Consider the following 12818-nt stretch of genomic DNA (forward strand, 5'->3'; position numbering starts at 1 on the left):
CCAGCAATCTGAGCATCTGTGAGGGAATCTTGACAACGCATGAGCTCGAGCTTTTGGTGAGCTCGAGTATGGCGCTTTACAGAGGAGATCTAATATGAAGGCCTAGGGCCCGAAGGCGGATTAGGGCCCATAGACATAAACCGCCATATGATATGTAACTTATGTTGTAAGGCAAGGAAAAGTAGAAACCGAACCGGGCACGTGTATGAGCCGGCTTCGCGATTCTGTAAACCGCTGGGCCTTAACCTGTGTATATAAAGGGATGACCCGACGGAGGTTTAGGGACAACAAACAATAACTCGAGAGCCAGGAAAAGCGGATTCGCTCCCTGGTCATCGAAACCCTAGCAATTCCATCATAACTGGAGTAGGCTTTTACCTTCATCTTAAGGGACCGAACCAGTATAAATTCCTTGCGTCCCTTGTCTGCTTTAACCCCTTTAAGCTAACCCGTCACGATGGCTAAGTCCTTTCACTAGGACATCTACCGTGACAAAACCACGATAGTTGGCGCCAACCATGGGGCTATCGCACGATGGCTTCAAGTTCTTGAAGGGCAGCTTTGAAGGACTCAAGGGATACGCTGTGGGCCGGATGACCAAGAGTCGTCGCGGCAAGCTCTACATCGACGATGCAGGCTGGGGCCCCGAGGCCAGCTCGATTGAGTAGGGGTATCGGGTACCCTTTGGTGGAATACATGTCTTCATTGCCAAGATTGGTGAACCGGGCCCTGAGCCGGACATCTGCACCGACATCATCGAGACGGCTCAGCATGCAAACCTGCCCGAGTTTAGCCTACCGTAAAGCGTGCCTTCATGGGAGTCATCCATGGTGTGGAATCTGAGGATAGATCGGTATCTGGTGGCGAAACCGTCGTCTACTCTGACGACGAGTCTTCAACCGGAGAGACCGAGTCGCTATAGCAGCTGCATGATGGCCGGATTAGTGGCGGTTCCGATGTCAACAGTATTCCGTACCTCTCTGATCCACCGAGCCGAGTTGCGATCTTCATGGCCGGTACACAATCGGTGCAGCATTCTTCTACCGCCGCAGCAGTGATTTCCGGTTCAGTAGCTGCAACACCATCCGGGGCAGGGGGCTCTGCACCACCGCTGGCTCAGGTTTTATCTAATTTATTCAACACTTTGGCAACATTGCTAGCAGCTGAGGTTAATCCGGCAGATCAGGATCAGCATAACACAGAGATTGCAAAGGTGAAGGATCAGATAGCTCAAGCTAAGGTATATCTGGCAGCAGAGAACACCAGGATGGCCACAGAGCGGGCCGAGTTAGAGGCACGGGCTTATAGGCTTATGCTGGATCAAAGCGCATCAGAGGATGTCATGAGGAGAAGGTACCGGTCTCACCTGCCTCCGGTTTACGAGGGAAGGAATCTCTTCAACACGCTAGGGGCAGGAACCAGCAACCAGCCAGCGGTAAACTGGGTGGAGGCACCTAGAACGGGGGTGCCGGTTCAGCCGCGCGCGACAGATCTGCCTCGTCCGAACAATGTCCCATCACAGCACGTCTCAATGCCTCCGGGTCATTACTCTAATCCGTTGGATAACATCGTCCCCGCCGCTTCATGATTGGCAGCTCTCCCGATCGAGGGCGAGTCTCCAGTAGCAGTGGAAACACGACGGGCTAGAGAGCTCCTTCAGATGGCTTTGACCCAACAGCAGGCTTATTCACACAGTCGTGAGAGGATTCATTCCACCCCCCGCCCAAGTCGGAGCTACAGCAGGCATATCGATGAACCGGCTGTATCAAGCAGTGCACGAAACCGTAACCCGCGCGAGGGCATAACCCGGCGGGTGGCGGTGTTAATGCCCAGGATGTGGTGGATCACGGTCGAGCACGTCGAGAAGCCGAGTTAGCAGCGCAATACGCGGCTCATCAGCTTACTCCGGTTCGTTCGACCACTTCAGTGGAGCCAGGTGTGGTTTTCAGTTCTTTGGGGGTGCTGTGTCTCACCCCGGCCTTACATAATGTGTGGCTGCCCAAGGACTTCAAGGGTCCTCGTAAGGTGCCCAATTACACTACCGATTTACCCCCTGAATCATGGGTCGAGAGCTATGAGATGGCGATGGAGATGCTGGATGTGGATGATGCAGCGTGTGCCAAGTACTGCACCATGATGCTAGAAGGAACAGCTCGTACCTGGCTGAAAAGTTTACCAGCTAACTCCATTGGATCATGGGCTGAGTTAAAAAGCCAGTTTATCCAGAATCTCAAAGATACATGTAAGCAGCCCATGTCAATTGTGGACCTAGCCTCCTGTGTTCAAGAGGATGGGGAGTCTACAACCCATTGGGTAAAGCGGGTCTCGGCTATTTTGCATTCATCAGACCGCATCAATGCTGACACATCAGTCTTGACGTTGGAAGGCAATTGCCGGTTTACGCCGTTGAAACTAAAGTTGGGAAGGCTCAAGCGTCACTGCAATGACATGGCTACGCTTATGGCAGCTCTGGTTAAGTATGCCTATTCGGATAGTACCAAGGACCCTGAGTCTGAGGATGAAAAGCCGGGGAAGGGAAAGAAGAATGACGGTGCCAAGGGGAAGCAGCATAACCCGGCGGGTCATGGGAATAACGGTAAGTGCAAGGCGGATAATAGCTTGGACTTTGTGGCTAACACCAACACCCAGGATAATGGTCGGCGTCGCAAGGGTAAACCGCCCCAGCGGGGTGGAGGATTAGGTCCCAATTTGGAGCGCCTGTTAAATCAACCTTTCCCAAACCACGGGTCAAAAGAAAGGCCAGCTACGCACCTTTGGAAGGATTGCTTCATTATGCGGGAGTTCAAAAATTCGAATCTTTTTCAATACGACCATGGACCACCCGGCGGTTCAGGAGGCAGTTTCCATGGGTCGGGTTATGGTGGTGGCAGCTCCGGATCAGGATTTCAAGGCAACCAAACCAGACCTAGCAATCAAGGCAGTTAGGGTAACCAGGGCGGCTATAATCATCAGGGAAATCAGCAGCAACAACAATCGGGTTATCGGAGTAATCCGAAGCAGTTGAGTAGTGGGCAGTACCATGTCTTCACCACTAGTTTGTGTAAGCGTGATCAGAAGCTTCATAAAAGGGCAGTAAACTCCATTGAACCGACAGTGCCCCGTTACTTGCGCTGGTATAAATAGCCCATTTTGTGGAGTCGAGAGGATCATCCACCCCGGGTTGATAATCCAGGTCATCTGGCCTTGGTGGTGGCACCTCGGGTTGGGGGTATAAGTTCACCAAAGTACTCATGGACAGAGGGAGCATTGTCAATATTCTTTACTATGAAACCTTCCATCGCATGGGGTTGATAGATAAAAATCTTAAACTGCCAAACACCATTTTTCATGGTGTGGTGCCTGGCAAATTGGTGTACCCAGTTGGTAAGATAGCTCTAGAGGTTGCTTTTGGAGATGATCATGATTCAAGGTCAGAAACATTGACTTTCGAAGTGGTGAAAATCAAAAGCCCATATCATGCCCTGTTTGGACGGCCGGCTTATGCTAAGTTCAGCAAGGCCCTGTTATGTTTATCTGCAGCTTAAGATGCTAGGTCATAAGGGGACAATCACAGACATAGGAGCAGGAAGATTGCTTTGGAATGTGAAGAAGGTGATGTTGCTTGTGCTGAGTCGGTTTGTGCAACAGAGGAGCTGAAGTTCTATAAGGACAATGTTGATCCGGCAGATATGACTTCTCTAAAAAAAGCCAACTACAGAGCATGATCCGGCTTTGAAATTTAAATCGGCCGAGGAGACTAAGCTGGCTGACTTTGTTCCTGGTGATTCATCTAGGCAGTTCAGCATCAGTGCTAACCTGGATCCGAAATAGGAAAGCGCGCTCATCAAGTTCATCCGTGAGAACCGGGACATCTTTGCATGGAAACCTTCTGATATGCTAGGTGTACTGAGGGAACTCGCTGAGCACACTCTTAATATAGATCCTAAGTTTAAACCGGTCAGGCAGTTTCTCCGCCGCTTCAATGAAGAAAGGCGCAAGGCTATTGGTGAGTAGGGATGGCAATGGGGCCCCATACCCGCCAAACCCATGGGGATTTCATCTATTAGGGGGTGGGGATGGGAGAAAAACATCCCCATGGGGGTATTTACAAAACTAATTTATTCCCCATAGTGTACAACGGGGATGGGGACGATATCCTATTCCCCAGACCCAATACCCATCAAGGACCCGGTTAGTAACTATGACACTGCGGTCAACCTTAAAATATTCACAAACAAACTTGCGAAAACAAAAAAACTCTGAAAAAAACCTTAAACCTATCTCACGCCCTCACCTCAGCTGCCACCGTGACCAGGAAGTCAGTACGACCTAGATAGGCATTAGCGGGACAAGGACAACACCATTTATGTATGTTGATTATAGGGTGTCATATTATGTATATGAGTATTTGTTTATGGGGATGGAGACCCTTATGGGGTCTCATTCCCCAGTGGGGCATGGGTATGGGGAAATTTCATCCCCAGTCATGTAAACGGGGATGGGGATGGGATGATAGGGAATAGATGGGGATGGGGATGTTGTAGGTATCCCCATAGGGGATTGTCCCCATTGCCATCCCTATTGGTGAGGAGGTAGCCCGGCTTTTGGCAGCAGGGTTTATTGTGGAGGTCTTTCACCCTGACTGGCTAGCTAATTCGGTGTTGGTACTTAAGAAGAACGACACTTGGCGTATGTGTGTGGACTACACAGATTGGAACAAAGCCTGTCCAGCTGATCCCTTTGCTCTCCCTCGTATTGATCAAATCATTGATGCTACGGCGGGTTGTGACCGTTTGTGTTTTCTGGACGCCTATTCTGGTTATCATCAAATCAAAATGGCAGTTAAGGACCAGGAGAAGATAGCTTTCATAACTCCCTTTGGAGCCTTCTTCTATGTATCTATGCCTTTTGGGCTCAAGAGTGCCCAGGTGACTTATCAGCGCTATGTACAGAATTGTCTTCATAAACAGATTGGGCGCAATGTTCATGCTTATGTGGATGATATTATGGTGAAGTCCAAAAAGGAGGAAACATTGATAGATGACTTGAAGGAGACTTTTGATAACTTCCAGGTTTATAAGGTGATGCTTAATCCGGCCAAATGTGTCTTTGGTGTACCGGCAGACAAGCTCTTGGGTTTTGTGGTGTCTAACAGGGGCATTGAAGCTAATCCGGAGAAGATCACAGCTATTACGTCTCTGGCTAAACCGGTGTGTATTAACGATGTGCAGCGGCTGGCGGGTCGTATTGCAGCATTGAGCCGGTTTATTAGCCGTTTGGGAGAAAAGGCAATCCCTCTATATCAGATGATGAAGAATACAAACCATTTCGTCTGGAGTGATGCTGCCAATGAAGCCTTTGAGAGTTTAAAGCGGCAGTTAGCTGAACCGCCTATCCTTGCTGCTCATGTTGATAAAGAGCCCTTGTTGCTATATGTGGTTGTTCATGCCCGGGCTGTTAGTGTGGCTATTGTTGTGGAGCGCAAGGAGGCCGGAAAGGAGTATCCGGTTCAATGGCCGGTTTATTACATCAGTGAGGTGCATATTGAGTCCAAGCAGAGGTACCCACATTGGCAGAAGCTGGTGTATGGGGTTTTCATGGCAAGCCGGAAGCTCAAGCATTGTTTTCAGGGTCATCCTATCACGGTGGTCAGTTCTGCCCCATTGGGGGATATCATCCAAAATAGGGAAGCAACTGGCCGGGTCACCAAGTGGGCTATTGAGCTTAGGCCTCACGGGTTAAAATATATACCTCGTACAGCAATCAAGTCCTAAGCACTCGTGGATTTCATCAACGACTGGACAGAGTTGTAGGCACCGGAGGAAAAGCCAGATAACACGTATTGGACTATTCACTTTGATGGGTCCAGACAATTGGGAGGCTCAGGGGCTAGAGTCATATTAACTTCCCCACGAGGTGATAAGTTTTATTATGTTCTCTGTTTAATGTTCCATTGCACTAACAATGCAGCTGAATATGAGGCCTTGCTCCATGGTCTTCGGATGGCTAAGGAGATGAATTTAAGTCAGGTTAAGTGCTTTGGTGACTCGGACCTGGCAGCTCAACAGGTGTCTGGCACTTGGAATTCCAAGGATCAACTCATGGCAGCGTATCGACAAGAGGTAGACATAGTGGCGGGTCATTTCAAGGGTTATCAGGCTGACCATATAGACCGGCGAAAGAATGAAGCGGCGGACGCTTTAAGTCACTTAGTCTCTCAACGTAAACCGGTGCCACCCAATGTATTTTTGGATGTGCTACATAATCCGTCGGTCAAGTTACCTACGGAGGAGGATTGGGCTATTCCTGACCCGGAGGCTCAATTAGTGGCAGCTCTTCATGTTATCTCAGATTGGACGGTTCCATACTTGGCGTATATGAACCGGGGAGAGTTACCGGAGGATGAAACTTTGGCCCGGCAGATAATCCGACGATCCAAGTCAATGACCATTATCAATGGAGAGTTGCATCATTGCAGCGTAACAAGGGTGTTTCAGCGTTGTGTGTGTTCTCAGGAAGGCTTTGAGATTTTGCGTGAGATCCACGAAGGAGATTGTGGTCACCACGCCGGTTCAAAATCCTTGGTAGCTAAGGCCTTTCGGCACGGCTTCTATTGGTTGACGGCTCATGCTGACGCCGAGGATTTAGTAAAGTGGTGTGATGGTTTTCAGAAGTTTGCACGCCGCGCTCATGTCCCAGCTCAAGAATTAAGGATGATTCCAATCACTTGGCCGTTTGCAACTTGGGGGCTGGATATGGTTGGGCCCTTTAAGAGGTCCAAGGATAAGAAGACCCACCTTTTGGTAGCGGTTGATAAGTTCATCAAGTGGGTGGAGGCAGAGTCGGTCAGTAAGTGTGATGTAGCTACGGTGGTTCAATTCATCAAAAAGGTGATATTCCATTTTGGTTTTCCACACAGCATCATAACCGATAATGGTACTAATCTATCCAAAGGTCCTATGGAAGAATTTTGTCAACATGAGCACATCCGGCTTGACGTGTCATCAGTGGCTCACCCCAATCTAATGGTCAAGCAGAGAGAGCCAATCAAGAGATTTTGAGAGGCATCAAGCCCGGGGCTTATGGTTCCTTTAAAGCAGACGCCGGGTTGTTGGGTGGAGGAGTTACCTTCTGTGTTATGGAGCATCAATACCACACCAAACAGATCTACGGGTTACACACCTTTCTTCATGGTCTACGGAGCAAAGGCGGTTCTCCCTAGTGACATCCGTCATGACTCGCCCCGTGTGGCAGCTTATGTTGAAGCTGATAATGATAAAGCACGTCAGGACACATTGGACCTGTTAGATGATGAGCGTGATCTTGCAGCGGCTCGTTCGGCAATTTACCAGCAAGATCTGTGATGTTATCACAATCGCCGGGTTAAAACCAGAACTTTTCAAGAAGGTGATTTGGTGCTCCGGCTCATCCAGGATCAGACTGATATGCACAAGTTGTCCCCACCTTGGGAAGGACCTTTTTTGGTCAGCAAGAATATGCACAACGGATCATACTACCTTTTTGATGTTCGAGAGCACAAAGACTCATGTAAATCAGAGGAGGAGACCCAACGGCCGTGGAATATAGCTCATCTTTGGCCTTACTATACTTGAGCCATAGACTCTTCTTATGTACATATTTATGACAATGTATATATTATGATCAATATAATAAACCGGAGCCTCAGCTAAAGCGGGGTCTCTATTGTTTTTATTACATCATGTGTGCTTACATGGGGGCTTCTGTTTATAAAGCGGAGTTCTATTGAACCGGCTTATAAGGCCACATATATCAAAGGAAATCACTTGGGGGCTTGGTCGTACTTGAACCATAGCTACACCTCTGGATTGGCATAAAGGACATTAGGGAAATCACTTGGGGGCTTGGTTATATTTGAACCATAGCTACACCTCTTGATCAGCTTAAGGCCAAAAGGAAATCATGTGGGGCCAAAGAGAGTGTTGCAACAGCACAACTCAAACATAGGCACCCACAGAGCACAGCTCAAATGTTGCTTGGGGGCTCTTTGCTTCTCAAAGAACAAAGAGCTTACAACCTTGCAATAGGCTATCAAGCCAGGCTTGGAAGCCAGGTGTATTCACCTAAAACCCCGGGTTATCCTGCCTTTTTAAGGAAGCCACTCCGTCTAGGTAATCCTGGTATGACCCGCCGAACATTTGACAAGTCAATCTCATAGACCTGAACTTGTCAAAGTTAAAACGACGATTGGTTAATGTGAGGTCCATCTTAAAAGGCTTCGAAAAATGGTTTAACTCAGTGGCCTGGCAGCCCATGAAAAGCCTCGATTTAGGGCCTGGCAGCCCATGAAAAGCCTTGCATATTCTTTTTATGTTTTTTGCCAAGATTTTTCTCCTTTGGTGAGATTTATAATATCTTATGATAAACCGGCGTTTATTGACCCGGGTTGGCTTTCAATAATAAGTTGTAAGTACATGATCAGTTATAATCCGGTGTTTATTGACCCGGTCTGGTTTCGACTACAAGTCACGAGCATTATATATGGATACACCGGTGTTTATTATAACCCGGTACGATTTTATCATAAACTGGCAAAACAGGGAAGGAGTTATCAATACCCAAGATTGGGGTTATAGCCTTAAATATACAAAAGTTGGTCAACCAATAGAGTGATTCAATATCACAGGTATCATCTCTTTCATCTTTGATTATTTTCAAAGTACAGCCTTGGTTATAAACCCCGGCTATATATTTGGGCATCATGACCCGTCCAACGGTAAACCGCCAGGACACTTTCAAACTTCTTGTATGTAGGAACAGTTTGCATAACACCGCTATGGATTATGAATATAATATATCCTAAAGTAGGATGGATTAATAGTATCAGGCAAAATAAATATGTGCGATGGCATAGCAGACCAAGTATTTTGAACTAGCCTATTACAAGGCATTTTAACGCCCACAAAGAATAATTGTTTTCAGCAAATGTAGCAGTATGCAGAAGGCTAAACCGGCCTCCGGATCATGGCTCGTCACCAGGCTGACTTGAAGGTTGTGGGTCGTCTTGCGCTGGTGCATCCTCCTCCTCCTCTCTACCCAATGGCTGGAAGTCAATGGTTGCCCAATCGATTCCAGTTAAGGCTTGGAACACAGCTTCATCACTTATAAGGTTGGAGGAGTCAGCATCAGGGGCATAGGTGTGCTTATGGATTGGCTAAATAAGATCCTCTACATCATGTGTTGGCGCAGGATATCTTTTACGATCAGAATCATAAACCGGCTGATAGTGAGAGAGATCTGTTTCCTCAGCCAATTTGCTCGCTAAGGGGCGCATTTCCCTTGTCAACCTTCGAAGATCGTCGTTGTTAAAATCTGAACCGTCCTCCTTTACGCCAGGGTAGCCGCTGCCTATATCCGACGGTTCAAGATCTGGTATCCATGCCTTAGCCCGGATTAGCGCAGTCAGCGCACCTGACCTTGCAGCTGATCTTTTAATTTGTCCAACCGGGCAGGCATCATTGACAGCTTCTCAATGGTTTCCTTTATCAAGGTTGGAGGCGGTTTGTTATGAGCAGCGATGCAAATGGCCCGTTGGGCTCCGGAATATAACTGCTCTATCAGAGTATAGGCAGCTTTCAGCTTCATCCGCATGTCAGAGCCTAGATGGGTAATGCGAGTTCCTGTGTCATTGGAAGCATCAATAAATCAGTAACTGATGAGACAATGTATATTGAAAAACTTCAGATGAGGATACTTACCAAACACAGCAGAGGTCATGGCATTTATCTGCCGCTTTAAGCCGGTCAGCTCTTCGGCCACCGGTTTAAGGGATGCTTCTGTGTCTTCAGCTCTCTTTTGCAGTGCGGTTTTCTCTATGCCCCAATCTGCCCGTTCCTTCTTCAAAGTTTCCTTCAGCTTCTCCATGGCTGCTAAGGCACTGGTCAGTTCCTCTTTGGCTTTGGAGGTTTTTGCTTGCTGGGATTTGATATTTTCTTGAAGGTCAGCGGTTTGGGCTTCCTTTTTGCTCAGCTCAGCCTATAAGAGAAAGACATATTATGAGGTGGCAGTGAATATTGGAAGTCCCAAGCACATAGCAAGTTATACACTTGGCACTTGGCGGCTAATGCCTATTTTCTTGATTATCAGAAATTTTTTAACAAGTCCCAAGCACAATACAAGTATTATTCTTGACACTTGGGGGATAATGTACGTTTGCTCAAATTAACATTGGTTTAAGTCCCGGTTCAGCTTGGAAAGGTAAACCGACCCTTAGGGACTACACAGGAGAAAGTTACAGGATTACAATGTTAAAGCACCGGTTCATCTTAAAAGGATCAACCGGCCCTTAGACACTAAGCATGAAAGGTTGAGAGATTACAAAGTCCCGGTTTAGATTGGCATCATAAATCGGCCCTTGGGGCTACTGTAGTTGGTACTTGAAATTGGACATAAGAGAGAAAAGGTTAAGTAGTTACCTCATAACGCTCCTTCATCAGATTCACTAAACCGGCTTCGTAGTCACGGTTTGTGTATAGACGGTTTAAAAAACCAGAATGAAGTTCTTGGGCGTTGAGATGAGCGTAGCTGGACAAGTCTGTGCTCCACTTGCCTTTCCCCATAGCAGAAAGCTCTTCCTTGGCACTATGCTTTGATAACGCAACAGGATTGCCAGGAGTGGTGTGGCCAACACCAGTAATCATAATGTCATCTTCCTTGTCACTAGCAGCCTTGACTGGAGTTGATGATTTATCAGTTGCCTTAGCCGAACTGGACGGTTTATCATCAGTGCAGACCGGGCTTGTCGGTTTATCAGCATGGACTCTTACATCAACTTCTACTTGTTCAACAACAAAGTCATGATCTTGAGGGGGCGGAACATCAAGCACAGCGTCAGCATTTGTTCCTTCTGGTTCTGAAGTTCTCTCCGGTTCAATAACCACATTGTCATCAGACGGTTTATCTACCCGCGCTTTCTTGCTGGGTCTAGCCTTGGCTCTGAAAGGAAAAGATATAAAGGTTAGTATAGCATGCAAGTATAAAGCGTCAAAGGATTAAGTTTAAAGTGTTTACCCAGGAACAGTTTTAAGAGGAGGGAGCTGTGTGGCCGTTGACTCGCCAGATGATGAATGAGGTGTTCCCTGATAATTTGAATCGGATGGATTAAGAGGTTGTCCGAAATAACCCGCCTTGGGATAAGAAGTATCAGAAGTGTGTGAGACCTCAGATCAACATTTCCGAACTGGAGTGTTCGGTAAACCGGCTGAAGTCACTACTTGGCCGATGTGCCGGGTTGTGCGGCGAGCTTCATGTTGCTGCTTCTTGAAAAGAAAGTGTGGGTCCAAGTGAGCTAGGGGGTGAGAAAATCTTACTTTCCGGACTGCTTGACGGATTTTTTGTGTTGGCAGAGGGTCTGAACCGGAGGAAAGGATAATTACCTCTGCGTCATCGGCTTGGCTGCCTTCAGCGTCATCCTGATAATAATCATTGTCAATGAGGTGTATGAAACATGAACCAAGAGAGTCAAGTTCTACCTCTGAGGCCGGATTATCAAGATCATCATCGAGGTTCAGCCCAGTGGATTCAGCTGCCTTCTTCTTGGCAGATCTCTTGACAACCTTCGTCTTAGGTCGAGGGGTCTTGGTCGGTTTATCTTGAGGTTTCTTCTTCCAAAATGGGTCATCACCCAGTTAAAAGATTGTTAGAGGATATAAAAGATTATACAGTTAAGAATATCAAGTATAAGCAGGAGTGAGGCAATTCTTACAGCTGGTGGTTTATTCAAGGTATAGAAGGGACTTAACCCGGTCCTGCTGCAAACAGCCTCCGATTCATTCAGTATTTTCTTAACAGACTCAGTAACTTCAGCCTCTGTTAGCTGAATATCAATATGTCGTTGAGGATCTTTTGAGTCCCCTGTGTACTCACACATTAAACCGGGGCGATGACTTAACGGTAAAATACTCCAAGATATCCATCAACAAACAAAGTCAACTCCTGTCATACCGTTAGCTATGAAAGCTCTAAGCTTGGCGAGTTGTGGTGCATATGTGGTGTAGCGACCAGACCTCACACAGTCTGATCTTTGTGCTCTGGTGTCATCCCTGGATCAGTAATGCTGACACCACACAGTACTCGGAGGATTTATAGCAGAGTAGCAATCACACACTTATTACATTGAGTGTCTCAAAAGAGATCTTATTGCAATAAATATGGCTTAAGGCCATCTAATAACGATAACAGCAGAAGGCTTGGAAGATAAGTGAGTCCATCAACTCCAGCGGCATCACTGAGTATAGAACCACGACCTAAAAACTCCTTAATCATCGTCTGAAAAGTCTGCAACATTAACGTTGCAGCCCGAAACGGGTCAGCACATGGAATATGCTGGCAATGTAACACATAGAGAGTAATGGAATGAAACAGCTATACTATAAGCATCTTTGGCTGGTGGAAAGCTCTATGGTTACAGTTTTGTGTAAAGCCAATTTTTCCCTACTCCAAAGGAATAAATTTAATTACTATCATGGTGGTTGTTAAACATTGAGAATGGTTGACAGCATTCTCAATCCCAATTAAGCATCGTCATAAAACAATACCCAACAAAATTAATTTAGAGTAACATGTTGAGATTCACATGAAAATCCAGGTACTAGATACTCAAGATGTCCATAACCGGGGACACGGCTAACCATGATTAGTTTATTACACTCTGCAGAGGTTTGCGCACTTTTCCCCACAAGACTCAATCGCCTCCGTTTGTTTTCTCGCACTACATGGTGTTTGAGAAGACGGATGACCGAGACATAGTCTTTCAGAAGTGCTAGCACCTTACGATCGGG

Source organism: Triticum aestivum, chromosome 4A (genome assembly GCF_018294505.1).
Source record: "Triticum aestivum cultivar Chinese Spring chromosome 4A, IWGSC CS RefSeq v2.1, whole genome shotgun sequence".
In the NCBI taxonomy this organism is placed as follows: Eukaryota; Viridiplantae; Streptophyta; class Magnoliopsida; order Poales; family Poaceae; genus Triticum; species Triticum aestivum.